Below are 16534 nucleotides of genomic sequence, written 5' to 3'. Positions count from 1 at the left end.
CAAGGTAAAACTCTTACCTACATGGTTTTTGGGGTTGTTTTTTTTTGCTAAAATAAGGGAGATATATTATCACTATTGCTATCAAAGTGTCTGTGAATGCAGAAATGTTCATTATTTATACAGCAATGTGAATGCATTTGGCAATTTACCATACATAGCACCTGCTGAACAAACATTTCTCTCCCCCAAAGAGCTGAGGGAAGTACAATATAGGACAAAACAATGCAGGAAAAATATAATCTTAGACAAGTAGAAGGGAGTTTGTGGTCTTTATAGCCAGAAAACTTCATGGAACAGAAATTATTCTCTATTTAAGTATTCAATGCTGAGACTCTGTACACTATATTTGTAAAACATAGATTTGCCTGATCAAATCTATCATTTTTACCTTCTTCAGGAAACTGATGAAACCTCATTTCAGAATCAGCTCTTTGGAAATCAGAGTTGAGCAAAAACCAGTGGTTTAGAAAATGGAGCTGAGAAGTGGACATAAAAGACAAAAGGGGATTTAAAAATAATGCAGAGGGGTCATGATTTAGAAAGGATTTGCTTAACAGGCTAGAGAAGGGCTGTGTGTCTTATAGAAACGTGTTCCTGGATTGATCAGAGCAAGATCAGCTGGTCCTCTGCAAGTTACTTACCTTTCCCAGTGGTCACTGATTCCAGGTCCATGGTCTGCCCAAGCAAGTCATAAATGTAGGTAGTGGATCACAACAGGAAGTGGGCTGGAATATGGCTTGAAGGACAGAGGTCATCCCTATTTGAGCCAAGTTATTCAAAGTAGCTATCATGATAATGGTGATGAATCAAATTAGCCATTATAGAGGAGTTGTTTTTAAACTGGTAGCGCTAAAGTTGAGTAATGCATATTATTTAAAATGGTGTGGATGCATGGTTAAAATACCCATTGGTCAACTAATATTAAGTTGGCCCTATAATTTACTATCTAAACCAGGACACTTTTGTTGATTAAAAAAATAAGGTACTATTAATAATCACCCCAGTACATGGTGGGCAAACCATGACTGTTTCTGGCAAATCTGGACCTACGGTCACCAAAGCCATTTGTGAGCCATGTACAAAATGAAGAAATGACCAGGTAACCAAGAAAAAAAAATCTGCGAAACCTGAACCTTCTTTATTCATCTTCAGCCTTCAAGGAAGTCATTCACCCTCCAGAAAGTATGATGAATACAAGACTGCGCTCCACAGAGCCTCCTGGACGGGAGCCAGAATTAGGTTTCAAGCAAGTTCTTACACAGCATTTGTCCTTATCACCCACTGCATTTCTTAACCAGTCCCACTGACTTCAAAGAAGCTTTGAAGAAAAAAGAAGAACCTTTGAGATGTGTGTGAAAACCACAACAGAAAGGCCATATTTGGCAGCATTTCTGGCTCGTCGCTTAGGAGAGTACTGCCTGGTGAATGTGAGTCAACGTTTATCCATTCAGCAGAAGTTCAACTACAGGCCAGGGTTCCTCAGCCTCGCCAATAGTGAAATTGGGGCAGACAGTCCTTTGTTGGAGGGAGGCTGTCCTGTGCATTATAGTGTTTCACAGCATCCTTGACCTTTACTCACTGGATGCCAATAGCACCTTCCCCTGAGTTAATGATCCAAAATGTCTCCAGCCATTGCCAAGTGTTCCCCAGGGGTAAAAGTGCCACAATTGAGAAACGCTGTGTAGACCATGACTTTCTGTGCCATTTTATTTGTTACTAACTTGGCCCATGCTCTAGAGGTATACAAATCCTCAATCTTTCAGCAGGAAGGGATCTCAAAGGAAATGACTCCGCTCTTCCACATGCTTATTAAAGCCCCTGTAACATTCCCACCATTGGAAGGACTGAGGCTGAAGCTGAAGCACCAATACTTTGGCCACTTGATGCAAAGAGCCTGATGCTGGGAAAGACTGGGGGCAGGAGGAGAAGGGGCGACAGAGGATGACATGGTTGGATGGCATCATGGACTCAACGGACATGAGTTTGAGCAAACTCTGGGAGATGGTGGAGGGCAGGGAAGCCTGGCGTGCTGCAATCCATGCGGTTGCAAGGAGTTGGACACAACTGAGCAATTGAACAACAATAACAGCAACATCTGAGGCAGGTGATCATCCAGATTCCGCTCGTCTCTTCCGACACCAGGCTCTCACTTCCCTCGTGACACAGTCTCTTCAATGGTTGGCACTTTGAATATGAGGACGTCGTTAGCGCTGAGCATAAATAAGCTTCCCTCCTAACTTTACCCAAGGGACTCTGAGGAAAGTATCTCCTTCTGCTACTACTCTGCCCTTATGCATGGAGCCTCCTTTCTTTCCAGAGAAGCTCCCCCATTTCCTTCCACAACACCTCTCTTAATCCACTAGCATGTCTCTCCACCTCAAGACTTTCCCCGTAATCAAAATTATTATGGTGATGATGATAGTGACAATGAGGATCATGGTGATGGTGTTAACCATCATTTATTGAGTTCCTTCTATGTGCTATATGCTCTCTATCCATTACAATGGAATTCAATGTACCAAGCATAGTAACTGCTGTTGTTCAGTCACTAAGTTGTGTCCAACTCTTTGCGACCCCGTGAACTGCAACATGCCAGGGTCCTCTGTCCTCCACGATCCCCTGGAGTTTGCTCAGATTCATCTCCGTTGAGTCGGTGATGCCATCCAACCATCTCATCCTCTGTTGTCCCCTTCTCCTCCTGCCTTCAATCTTTCCCAGCATCAGGGTCTTTCCCAATGAGTCGGTTCTTCACATCAGGTGGCCAAAGTATTGGAGCTTCAGCTTCAGCAACAGTCCTTCCAATGAATATTCAGGGTTGGTTTCCTTTAGGCTCGACTGGTTTGACCTCCTTGTTGTCCAAGGGACAAACATAGTAACTACCCCCAGAAGAAACTGGCAGATTAATCTGAACTATGGTTTCCACCACGTCTTGCCCTAGCTCGCGAGCCTAACCTGGCTCTCTGCAGCACAGCTCTCCGCCAGACTGGCAGAGCACTTCCGGAGCTGTCTGAGCCCATAGACGTCTCCACTTCACCACCCGTGAGCATGCACTGCCATCTCCCCAGTCTCGTCGCAGCCCACCACACGACACAGGAACCCACAACCACACCCCCTAGTCCTTATGCCCCCGGAATTCCTCGTATTGCCTCTACCCTCAGTCAAATATTGCTCTTCCTTCAGAGCCAGGTAAAAGTCCTCCTTGATCTACTTCAATAAATCGAATGCATCTTGAGTAGCTCTCTGTGCCAAGCACTGATGCAGAGCTCAGCCTGGCTCTCAGAGAACTTGTGACAGAGACGACCAATCCCCAGTGAGGCTAATCACCAATGAGACTTCTCAGCCCTCCCTCCTCTCACTTGCAGCTGCTCACCACGGCTCTGGCCGGTTCGGAATCTCGCCCCCACCTCACTCCAGAACGGGAGTTGGGAGTTCTCCCTTCACCAGATTGCCTTCGGCAGCTTCATGAAGCAGAATTAAGGGAATCGAGGAAGAAAAGGAAAACCTCACAGACAGAGAGGGAGAGAGAAACAAGAGAGAGAGACTAAAAGGTGCGCGTTTGTGTTAGGAAAGTTAGGGCTGTTTTGTTTGCAATTTTTTGGAGCAGCCGCTGTCCTGCGGGCACCCAGGAGAGAGGGGAGTGACTTCCAAAGACTGTTGTGGTAGATTGCAATTTGGATAGTCTTCCATGTTCCCCCTGAGACACAAGAAACATTTTAAAATCACTTTTAGTTACTAGATTGTGTTTATTTGACGGCAACAGCAGAAAAACCCTGGGTTATGTGGTCCTCAGTTTATATTTCAGTGATATTTATAATCTAAACTCTGACCTTGGGACGTAAAAGGAGGAACCATTTGTAATTATTCTGGAATAGCAGACAGAAATCAGGACCGTGCTGGACAAATCAGGATGTCCAATCACCCTACTTACACTCATTACAAAGTGCAGCAAGTAGAAGGGTGTCATGTGCCCAGGACGACTTTGGGGTCCAAAGGATAAGCATCTTTTCCAGTGAGTGGCAAGAGAGGAGAAAATATCTGGAGAAGAAGTCTTTCCAACTCCAAGGGCTGATTGTGAGCTTTCTCTCTTCTGAATTAAACACTTTGTATCGTCTAAATTACACCCTTTCTCTTGTTAATGGCTAATTTTTGCTGGCATTCAGAAAACAGTTTAAAAAATGTAAAATGTCAGTCTTTAGCATCACCAAAAGGAGGAAAGAAAAGAGCATCATTTTCCTATACATCAAAAATTCTAGGCAGTATGTGAAGTTCAAAAAAAAAAAAGAGTGCAATAAATACAAGTTGTCTGAGCAGTCTTTTTCCCCTAGACTAGGGGATGTGCACTCATTTTCCAATTATTTCATAATGGCCTCTGAGCAAATGCTCAGTAGTGGGGTCCGAGTCTGATGTCCATGCTTTCAAGCCAGCAGGCATACATGTCTACTTTTGATTAATAGAGACGAGAGTGAACTCGAGTCTCATTTACCAGGCTTCCCCACCATACCCAAACATCACTTAAGAGTCCAGCACATCCATACACCTATGCTGCCAAGTGGAGGCAAACACGATCCATCTTCAGCTCTGGAAAAGAACAAGGCTCACGGCACTCACCACCCCTTTCCTCCCTCCACCCCTAATCTGCTCTGAGGGTATGTTGGATGGCTTGAGGACAGCATTTCAAAGGCCGTTCTGTGACCGGTGGGCAGGATCCAAGAGAAAACAGACCATCTCTCTTATTCAGTTAAATTCGCTATAATGTGAATTTAACTGAACCCAAGACCCAGGAAACCCACACTGCCCACTGCCGTAGCAGCTCACCTAGTGTGCAAGCAACTTTCTGGCACTGGCTGGGCTAGGGGGTGCATAGACTGATGCAAAATCATCTCTTTGGCCCTCCAGAGGGCAGATGGGGTGGTGATGGTTGGGAAAGACCAGTGAAATGTGCCGGGGTAAGTGCCTGGACTCAGACAGGAGAGGTGATCTCTGGCCACTCAAAGTGGGTCTTTTGATTTGAATGCCAAGTGAACACTGACTTTTCGCTGACAAGTCTGAGAATGTTCTCTTCCCTGCCTATCCCAAGGTGGCGCCTTCACTGACTGGTCAACTCCGTTAAAACTTATTCTTGGCTGCCGAATTTCATGACGTATTACTAAAGACAACTTTCTAGGTTACAGGGAGTCTTCCCGGAAGCTGGTATTTATTTGTTCATTTATGTGTGTATTTAATATAATAAAACTCAAGCATTATATTAAAGGAAGGAAGGAGACAAGGGGAGGAGGAGGGCGAGAACATGGGAGGAAGGAAAGAGGGAAGGAGGGAGGAAAAATCTTTCCTTACAACCAGCTCAGGCTGAAACCAGAATCGTCAACAGCTCATCGGCTTCTAAAGAATCAAAGACACTTAGATAAACCGCTGGGCACGTCATACCACCTCCACCTTCTGTCCGCATTATTCCTTGAGAAACGTAAGAGACACCAACCAGATGGATCCTGTCTTCCAACATAAATATTAGGAAGGAGTTCTGCTTCCAACCAAACTGAGACACGTGCATTAATAAAAACCACCTTCCAACTTCTTCCAACTTTTGCCATCATTTAATGGAGACTATAAATGTCACCTCAACTGCAGGCTCAATTCAAGGCATATTCGAACTAGGAACAATCTGTCGTATGTATCTGGTACATTTTATCCTGTTTTGTGACAAGATGCTAAACAATTAGGCCAAAGGATGCAGGGAGGAAAGCTCAGTGAAGTTCTCAAAATCTAAAGAATAATCTGCCCTTTTATTTGGCAGCTAATAAATATTTTATTGTTGTTTGGAGGCCATGTAAGTGGAAACACCGATTTCCTTTCTGTGACTCTCCTGGAGCTGGTTGTTACTTCTTCATGAGCAGAAACAAGAATTCCCTTTTAGCTGCTCATCTGTGAGCAAAAGCTCACTTATCTATGCAGCCAGCACGCTTGTAAAAGACCTGGCAAGAGGTCATCTCATGTCAGCTTTAGACATATTTCCAAAGAAATAAATGTTAGACCTTGGGCAGCTTTTGCTAAGAAGCCATTTGTTTCCATGCTGAAGTTTTAAGCAATGTGCAGTCCCTCGTGGTTTCATAATTTAGTAATCAGTTCATGGGGGAGATATCCAAGTTAATTTTCTAAGGCACTTATAATTACCGAAATGCCTTCTTTCCAATAATACTCGGGGAAAAAAGGTGTTCTATGAAGATTAATCTCCTTGAAAACTGGAGTTGAATACAAGCTTTCTTTTTTAAGATTTCATTATGTTTGTGAAAATCCCCTCAAAATATATTATACACTTGCCTGCTTGCTTAAACAGAAGATGATGTGCCTACTGTCCTTTGTGATTTGAAAGGCTGTCATGACCAATTCCAGATAGTACTGGGGGAGGGACTAATATCTGGAGAAGCAAGAGAGTCATCAGATTCAGTCCTTGAATTTTCATGTGGGAATCAGTCAGACCACTTTCTGGATTTGTCATACCTCTCATCAAGTTTACAACATCTCTAGAGAGGAAGACGTTGAGCCTGAATCCCAAATACTCTATCACTCACCCACCTACTGCCACACAAGCTCACAAGGGGCACACGAAGCAAAACCACTCTGTTTATTATAATCAGCAGAGGAGCAAAGTCAAGCCCCAGAGGGGCCAGAGAGGTAATAAGAGAAGGACGTAAGATGTACGGGCTTCCCTGGTAGCTCAGCTGTAAAGAATCTGCTTCTAGTGCAGGAGACACAGGTTCAGTCCTGGGTCGGGAAGACCCCCTGGAGAAGGCAGTGACAACCCACTCCAGTATTCTTGCCTGGAGAATCCCATGGACGGAGGAGTCTGGTGGGCTATGGGGCATGGAATCACAGAAGGGCTGGATGTAGCTCAGCGGCGGAACAACAATGCTGGCTGCACACCAGAACCCAGTAGCAGACTGGGGGCCCGAGAGCAGTCTGTCTGAAGGGCGTGCTGTGTTCAGTTCCAGCTCACTGGGCCAGGCAAGTCTGCAAGCCCCTTTGCTGCCAGCTTCCCTGACTTGGAAAGAGCAAGTGGAGCTCTAGGTCGTCATGTGACCTACCCCTGCTATTCAAATTCAAACATTCAAACTGTGCCGAATATACACAAAGATTATCTCAGGTCAAACCATCTGAGATGGCCTACGACCATCTTTTGTCAACACCAAGTAAAAGGCATTGGACTCAAGCTCTAATGTGGCTACTACTTAATTTTTATAAGTTAAGTTGATGACCTAACTTAACCTATGTGCAAGTCACTAAAATCTCACTTTGTGCCTCTGAACAAGGACCTATACCAGAAATCAATCGATCCAGATCCATCCTGTTGACTCGCTCTCCTAAAGTCTCAAGAATGCATCCATTTCTTTCCATCTCATCTCACCTGCCACCTTGAGAGCTGCCTGCACAGACTCCTCACTCCTCCTGGCCCCTTTCACTCCACGATGCACAGACCCTCCTGGGACACTCCCCCCCTTTGAATCCCTGCAATGGCTTCCCAGGACGTCCGGAATAAAATCCAAACTCCTTACGATGGCCGACATGGCCACAACCTCTGTCCAAGCTCACCTTGTACCACTATCTCCTCGCTTCACTCCACCTTCCCTGACTGGCTTCACTGAGACTCACACACACAAGCTCTCTCCTGCCTCAAGTTCTATTTTTCATCCTGGTTCTTTGCCCAGCTGTCGCTGTCTCTCTTTCAGGTCTCAACCTAAGTATCAACTCCTCAGAGAAAACATCCTTGATCGCTGAAGTGTCTCAAGAAAGGGTTTGTTTAAGTCCAAACCCAGATACTCGTGGATGTGGAAATTCGGCCTTTGCAGACATAATCAAGATAAGATGAGGTCGTGCTGGGCCAGTGTTAGTCGCTCAGTCGTGTCCGACTCTTTGCGACCCCATGGACTGTAACCCGCCAGGTTCCTCTGTCCATGGCATTCTGCAGGCCAGAATACTGGAGTGGGTAGCCTTTCCCATCTCCAGGGGATCTTCCCGATCCAAGGATCGAACCCAGGTCTCCCGCACGGCAGGTGGACTCTTTGCCATCTGAGCCACCAGGGGAGCCCTTCTGCTGGATTAGGGTGGGTGCTGAATCCAACGGCGAGTGTCCTTATAAAAAGAGAGAGATTTGACGACGGAGGGAGGGCCACCACGTGAAGACAGAGGTGGAGGTCGGAGGGAACTAGCATCCAAGGACGGCCAACGATGCAGCAGCCCCGGGGAGCCAGGAGAGCTCATGGAAGGACCCTCTTCAAACCCTTAGAGGGAGCACGTCCCTGCGACACTGCGACATTAGGCCTCTAGCTTCCAGAATGTGAGACAACAGACGTCTGTCCTTCTAAACCACCAAGATTGTGGTAGTTTGTTACCGCAGTCCTAGGGGACTGATACAATTCCCCAACGCAGAGAAGGTTCCTTCTGTGACCACCCCTTTCCCACACCAGGAGAGAGCGTGAGCTCCTTTCACAGTTCAGAATTACTCCTCAGTGTGTTGCCCTGTGTCTTTCTAAACCCCCAGAGGCCTGTGGTTGGAAACCAGGTCCGTTTTGCTCCCTGTTATAAGAGGGCTGTCTTATAGAAGATGCTCTGTAAAGGCTCAGTGATTTTTTTTTAACAGAAAATATTTTTAAATAACTTTTTATTTTATTATTTAGCTATTTCTGGCTGCGCTGGGTCTCCGTCGCCGCACACAGGCTTTCTCTGGCTGCTGTGAGCAGGGGCCGCTCTTCTCTGCAGTGTTTGGGCTTCCCGAGGCAGTGGCTTCTCTTGTTGCCAGAGAAGGCAGCAGGATCTAAGCGCACGGACTTCAGCGGTTGCAGCATTAGGGCTCAGGAGTGGTGGCACACGGGCTTAGTCGCTCTGTGGCGTGTGGGGGTGATTGTACCCTCCCGTCCTCTGCACCGGCAGGCAGGTTCTTACCCACTGCGCCTCCAGGGAAGTCCCAAGCTCTCTGACTGTACCCGTGGGTGTTTATACTCTTTTGGGCTCTTGCTGTTTTGGGTGCTTTGTCCTCAAATTGAATAGCTTCAGATTGTTGGTCTGATATCTACTAGTTCTGTCCTCCCAGAATCGTGGAATTATAGTGCTGGAAAGAATCTTGGAAATCACGCAGCTGCCCACCACCATCGGCCCCCGAGGATTTCTTAGATGCGAAGACTGGGCCTCCTGCACACGCGGCCAGCTCTCACTCCTCACAGCGGCCAGTGACTCCTGCTTCTGAGCAGCCACCCTGGACTGGCTCCAACTGCCTTGCCTGAGGGTCCAAAGGCGGCCCTCCTTCACCTCCTTCACTATTCGGTGGCAACTTTGTTTAATTGGAATAATAGAGCTTTAAGCCTGGAAGCAGTCTCCTTGGACATCATTTGAGCTGAGACATGCGACACGCCCTCATTCAGCTGAATGCGTCTCAGTTAGACACGGGCTTACCTGGTGGCTCAGTCAGTAAATGACCCGCCTGCAATGCAGGAGACTCCCTGCAATGCAGGAGACCCAGGTTCAATTCCTGGGTCGGGAAGATCCCCTGGAGAAGGAAACAGCAACCCACTCGAGTATTCTTGCCTGGAGACTCCCATGGACAGAGGAGCCTGGTGGGAAAGTCCAGAGGGTCGCAAAGAGTTGAACGCAACTAAGTGACTAAACCACCACTACCGGCTATATTCACTTCAAATGTGGCAAGGTTTCTTGCTGTGAATTACCCATCCTCAAAGAGTTCCCCCAGATATTTCTGAGCATTTCCCAAAAGGCCACCCTCCAATGGGCGAGGGACATGGCCCTCAAACTTCCCTGCTCGAACCCCGTCCAGGGGCCTGCCGGGGCCCCAGGATAGCACTTGTGCCTCTCGTGGTACCTACTGTTCACCTCTTGTCTCCTTCGTCCTGGGTGTAGAGCATCGTGTCTCACAACACAGCTGTAAACTCTTGGCGACACCTTCCTAGCATCAGGAGCGGTGGAAGGGAAATACAGCACAGGAAACAATATACAGCCATGGCCCCAGCCAGCTACTGTCCTGGACTCTGTCTGGCTCCAGCTGTTCCCGCGGTCAGAGCAGCTGATGGACTTCCACCAGGAGAGGAACCACGCCAGGCTTCCCCGAGCCTCAGCGTCTCCACCCAGGGGACCTCTGGCCCAGAGAAGGCGGGAAGCCCTTCCTTCTGCTCAGGCTGAGGCCCATCTCACCTGCTGCTCCAAGACTGATTCCGCCCCAGATTCCGCTCCCTCTAGTGACGCGCCCCACCGTGAGCAGAGTCGTCTGGTCCTATGGGGTAGTTTGCTAAGGCTGCCATAACCAAGTGCCACTGACTGGGTGGCTTGAAAGACAGAGATTGATCGTCTCAGCGCCCTGCAGGCTGTAAGTATGAGCTCACGGTGTCATCAGGGTGATGCCTTCTGAGGAAGGGTCTGTGAGGGAGACTGTGCTAGTTAGCTTCAGGAGGTTTTTCCAGAAATCTTGGGAATTCCTTGTTTCAAAGATGTAACATCTAATCCTGACTCCGTCATCGCATGGCTGTCTTCAAACCATCTTCTTTCTGGGCGTGTCAGTCGATGTATTTAAATTTGCTCTTCTATGAAGGTAGGGATGGTATTAGATTAAGGCCCACACTAACCACCTCATTTTAACTTGATCACCTCTGTAAATAAGATCACATTCTGAGGTCCTGGGGTTAAGACTTCAACACATCTTTCGGGAAGTACATGATTCAACTCATAACCTATACAAGACAATCACAAAGTAGCTTAACATCAATCTCAAACTATGAGTTATTCATTTTGAAGTAAAGCTTTATCAACTACAATCCAGCCTTGTCTGCTTCAAGCTCATTCAAATTCTTTAGTCTCCCTCAAGAAAGATTGGGGTCCAGGCTAACCCAGGGTTATGTGTTTAATACACACACACACAATGCTTCGATCAGTGATTATCTGTAACATATCAGGGGTTTGGGGCACTGATCACCCCTCCCTTGGCCCAAGGTTCTGAGCAGAACACACACAGAAACACAGGTCTGATGAGAGACAGAAGAGAGCTTTGTCCAACTGAACAAAAGCTTGACATCTCAGAGCAAACCTGCAATAAAAACTTGAGTAGAGAAGATGGCTTAATCTCTTTTTTCTGCACGTAGTGCTTTTTAAAAAAATTTATTTAACTGTTACATGATTTTTAAGGTTTATGCTCTATTTACAGTAATTACAAAATATTCGCGATATTTCCTGTGCTGTACAATACATGCCTGTAGTCGTGAAGATGGCTTAACCTTGAGGCTAAAATGGGTCTCCCACTTCCCTCTCCAAATTAGGTCTTGGGGCCAACGTGCCTCTGGAAGCAGAGAGGGGGAAGAAGAGTGCAGAGGAGAGTCCAAGTTCACGAACGCAGCAAGCCTCCCAGAGGCAGGCCAACTTCAGAGGCTCCTAGAAACAAACGCCATTGCCCAGCATAAGAAGTGACCGACAGCAGCGACTGGACCCAGGCGGGAGAAGTGACTCCTAGAAAACAGGCGCTGAAGAACTCGGAGGAAATGGAGATGGAGAGTCTGTGCCACTTGAGAGCATCCCCCCCCAAACCACACCCCTGCCGAGGGAGGAGGGTAAGATCTCGCTCTGAAAACAGCAGGCCAGGAGGCAGTCAAGTTTCCACACCCTCAGTGAGCTTGTTAAATACAACATGGCACTTTCTTCTCAACAACTCCCATCTGGTCAATATTTTTACACCCATTTTAAAGATACAGAAACTGAAGCCTAAGGAAGTAAATTACTGGACCATATTTTTACAGCAAATAAGTTCAGGGAGGGAGCCAGAATTCAAATCCCACATCGATCTGGCTGACTCCAAGGGTGACCTGCAGTGTGATCATTTCCACTCTGTGTTAATAAATGATTCACGATCATCAGGAACTTACTGGTTGAAACCCATGAGGCTGGATTTGCTGTTTTGTCAGGGCGAGACGGGTTGACGGCGAAAAGCTTATCACCAGGAACCTCTTTATACCCACAAGCGGAAAGGAAGTCTATCCAAAAGTGTGCTCATAAAGAGCGTCCTGGAGCCTCTCACCAGGATGGAGACGAGCAGAGGACACTCCTGCAGGCTGCCGGCCAGGTGCCCTCCAGTGCCCTCACAAAGTAATGGATGACATTTGCAGCCAGCCTTGCCTCCAGGTCAGGGCTGTCTCTGTGTTTGAACTCTTGATGAAATCACATTGTTAAAAAGCACAGTTGGCAAAAATATGCATCTGGTAACATGACACTCTGAACAGATGAATTAATTGAACACAGTTTTTAATAATCAGATAATACTTTAAGAGGAGGAGAGGTGACAGGCAGAGGCCTTGGGGAGAAGAGGCTGGTCTTTCTTGCATTGGACACAAGGTCCTGACGGGCAGGTGGAGCGTTCACTCTCTGAGGACAAATAGCTACCTTATAATTGTCACTTTCAACACTTCCTCCAGGTGTAAAAAAAAATAATGGAACCAAAGCATATTCCACTGAAGGAAATAAGGAAGGAGGGGGGGAAGGAAGGAAGGAAGAAAAGAAGGAGGAAAGGAAGCGTGGAAGGAAGGAAGGGAAGGACGGAGCTCTTCCTTACTGCAGAATGTCAAGTAGCAAATTTAGAAGAAAGGAGGAAAATAGAGACCCACCGTTTGGCGACCACCATAGAGGTGGCTGACTTAGGAGGGTCGGTGGATGCCTGGGCCTTTCTGTTGAGTCATGAGAAGGACTGGGAAGTCGTGTACTCTGAGAACGCTTCCCCCAAAACACTCACCAGTTACAAAGAGGGAGCGATGAATTCGAGGAAGAGATGCCTGGCAAGCCAGGCGAACCAGGCCGACACTCCCCGGGGCTGGGACGGGTCACACGCTGTCCCTCCCCAGGAAGATTCGCTGAGAAGGACGCCCCGCGTTTCTGAGGTTTGGTGTGAGTGCGGTGGTGAGAAAACATCAGAGGGACCAGGGTGAGGTCTTCCCAGAAGGAAAGGCTCTCAGGAGGCCGAAGGCCCAGAGACACTGAGCGCTTTGAACATTAAGCCAGTTTTGCTTACATTCCCGGAATAAACCATCATGCTTCATCTTCTGTGAAATACCTTTTCATGTCTCTTGCTCGGTTTTATTTCAAGGTGTGTGTGTGTGTGTGTGCGCGCGCGCAAGCACAGACTTTAAAAATTGGTTTAAGGAATCCTTTAGTTCTTGATACCAATCTTGATGATTTTGGTAATGTACCCTTTTATTTCCTTTAAGTTGTTACTTTGCAAACAGAAGTTTTTCATTTGTTATGGTCAAATGTGTCAATCTTTTCCAGTTCGTGCTTTGTATGCTTCTTTAAGACTTAAGTGGGACTTTCTTGGTGGTCCAGTGGTTAAGACCCCATGCTTCCAGTGCAGGGTGCACGGGTTTGACCGCTGGTCAGGGAACTAGATCCCACCTGCTGCAACTAAGAGTTCATATGCTGCAACTTATGATCCCGGTGCAGCTAAATAAATAAATAAAAATTTAAGAATATTCATCTATATATTTCATTTAGTTTTAAAAGATTGGGGTGGGGAACTGTTCAAGTCCTTAAACCACCTAGAATAGATTTTTTAAATAATGAATTCGAAATAACTTTAAACATAAAGAAAAATTGCCAGAACATTACAAAAAACTCCCACATGCCTTCATCCAAAGATTCCCCGGTTTTAACATTTGACTATGTTCTTCCATGACTGTCTATTCATCCCCATTATCGCTATTCCTTTTCTGAAATGTAAGAGAGCAAGCTACAGACATGAGTCTCTCATCTCTCCTAAGTACTCCAGTGTGTGAACCCCCCAAAGTGAGGACGATCTTGTCTGTGATCACCCCACAACTCTCCAACTGTGAAATCAACATCAGTACCAACCGATGTCCAATTCACAAACCACAATCGAATGTTGCTAACTGTCCCAACAATTTCTCTGACTTTTGTGACTTAGGATCATGCTAGGAAGACAGCGTGCACTGCAGCTGTCTGTGCTGTCCCAGTGTGAATGGGGGCCGCAAAGATAACTCAATCTATGATCAAGCACACCTTTGTTGTGTGGACTCTGCATCTTTGTTTTGTGCATGGTTCTGTGCACATATTTCATGATAAAAATGTTGATTTTTAAAAATAAAGTATGTATTATTAAGTAGGAAGCTAATCACACTCATACATTCCAAACACAACACTTGCTCCCAGGATTCAGATTTCTGCACTAAAATCAAATTTCTTCAGCCGTTAAGCCCTAGAAGTTTCAACTAACTTTAAAGTGGTGATCAAAAATGAAAAGTCACCTTACCAAACAGTAGATGCAAACCTCTCAAAGCTGATTTTTATTAGGACCCCTAGCAACATACATCTGCAAAAATTCCCTCTCCCTCTTAATTCATATACATATTTCAATATAGTATAGTTGTCGACATTTTAAATAAAATATAAGACATATACATTCATATTTGCATTTTGATTAAGGATTTTAGTTGAAGGTATAAAAATGACAGAGCTTCCCTGGTGGCTCAGTGGTAAAGAATCTACCTGCTAATGCAGGAGACCAGGGGTTCAGTCCCTGGGTCAGGAAGGGCCTCTGGAGAAGGGAATGGCAACCCACTCCAGTATTCTTGCCTGGAGAATCCCATGGACAGAGGATCCTACAGATAAATCTCATGGACAGAGACAGGCTACAGTCCACGGGGTCGCAAAGGAGTCAGACACGACTTAGAGACTCAGCAGCAACAAACAACATAAAAATGACAGACTGAATATAAGAGAGACACGTACTGTTAGACCGATCCATTCTAATATAGCAGTGGACTTTTTTCTGACCCAATAAAAAGTAGAATTTCCTAGCTAGCCCTGGCAATTGCTCTTGCAAATAATTTCACAGGCATTTTTTTTTAAGTGGCAGCATCTGGAAGGTCCACTTATGACGGATTGGTGGAGAGAGTTGGGAAATGGGCTGTCCAGCATTTTGCCCTGTTGCCAATGCAAGAACACACGCACCCTCACCAGGTGTGTGGAACACTGCCTGCCTGAGCACTGAGACGGGGGCCTCAGGACCACGACTGAGAAGGAAAGGCAGTGCCAACCAGACAGACCATGGTCTCTTCCTGGTAGACTTGGGGGCAAGGAGTTTTGCATATTCACGTCTTAATTATGCAGACTGACTTCCAGGGTTCAGTTTGATATATAGATCCAAACCACTGACTTTTTTTCCCTTTTATCCTGAACAGTATTTGTTTCTTTAAGTTTAAATGAAATGATTTATCAAAAGGAAACATGTGCACTGCAAGAAGGCGCCTGTAACTAGCATCCTTGTATGGACTTTATTCCTTGGGCGGCACCTCCACAGTCTTCTAGAAAACCTCCTGTTCACAAAACCCCCAAGGGTGAAAACCACCTTGGAGACCATGTCCTAGTCCGATGTCCTCGGTTCTTCAGATCACCAAACCGCAACTCAAGAGAAGCAGGGGTAGTGGGGGTAGGAGGGGCGGACTGACAAGGGTCATCACAGCACTGACAACGCAAGGCCTGGTTACCGCGTCTCCCCACTCCAAGTCCACCGCTCTTCCGCCTCAAGTATGATGTGGAGTGGACGTTTCAAATTAAGAAAAGAAAGGAGGAAACTTTCTTCAAGTCCACCTTCAACCATGGGTATTGCCCGCAGTGTTCGCCAAGAGCCAGCATGCGTTGGCAACTAGGGATTTCATCATCCTTTAACTAAGGAATTAGGGGAAAACAACCTCACAAGCAGTACCAATTGCGGAACGACCTGGACTTTTAAAAATAAAAATAATTAAAAAAAAAAACCCAGCATCTGCTTTCAGCCATTCACCCCCTATCATTTATGCGTGGTATTGACTACTCTCACTTTCCAAACGACCCACAGCAGCGAGGGGAGGCTGGGCTGCAAGTGGACGAAAGTGGCGAGGAGGCCCGCGGGGGTCCCAGGGGCGGCGCCCCTCCCCCCTCAGCACCCGCCCACCAGACGCCGGCGGTTGTGCGCATGCGCAGACCGCCCGCACCCCGCCCCCCGACTTCACTCTGCTTTATTTAGGCCTTCAGTTCTGCCTGCTCTCACGCCCCCAGCGCCCCAAGTTCGGATGACAGGGGGCGGGGTGGGGGAAATCCCAGGGCACTCTTGGAAGCTCCTGAGTGGGTGGGCAGGAAAAAAGGCAAGGACGTTGAGGACAAATAAATCCTTTTCCCGCCGCCCCCCACCGCGGGCCCCGCAGCAATCTGGGCCGGGCGCGGGCGCCCCAAGTCTGGGCCGAGCGTGGTCGGAGCGCGCGCGTGAGGCCCCGGGGGTGGGGCGGGGCCGTGGGCGGGACCTGCGGCGGCTCCCCGAGGCCACGCCCCTCGGACCAACCTCTCGCCTCGCCATTGGAGGGCGTGGGGGGCGGGTCCCAGGGACACCCCCCTCTCGCCACCGGCCCCCGCCCCGCCCCCCGGCCGCCCACGTTTTCGGCTCCTCCAAGAGCCCTCCCTGCGCAGGGAAAGGAAACACCCGGGGCGGCTACACAACCTCGGGACGCTGGAA

This window comes from Odocoileus virginianus, chromosome 27 (assembly GCF_023699985.2).
Source record: "Odocoileus virginianus isolate 20LAN1187 ecotype Illinois chromosome 27, Ovbor_1.2, whole genome shotgun sequence".
Classification (NCBI taxonomy): Eukaryota; Metazoa; Chordata; class Mammalia; order Artiodactyla; family Cervidae; genus Odocoileus; species Odocoileus virginianus.
The sequence above is the reverse complement of the archived record's forward strand: the minus strand, read 5'-3'. Positions refer to the sequence as shown.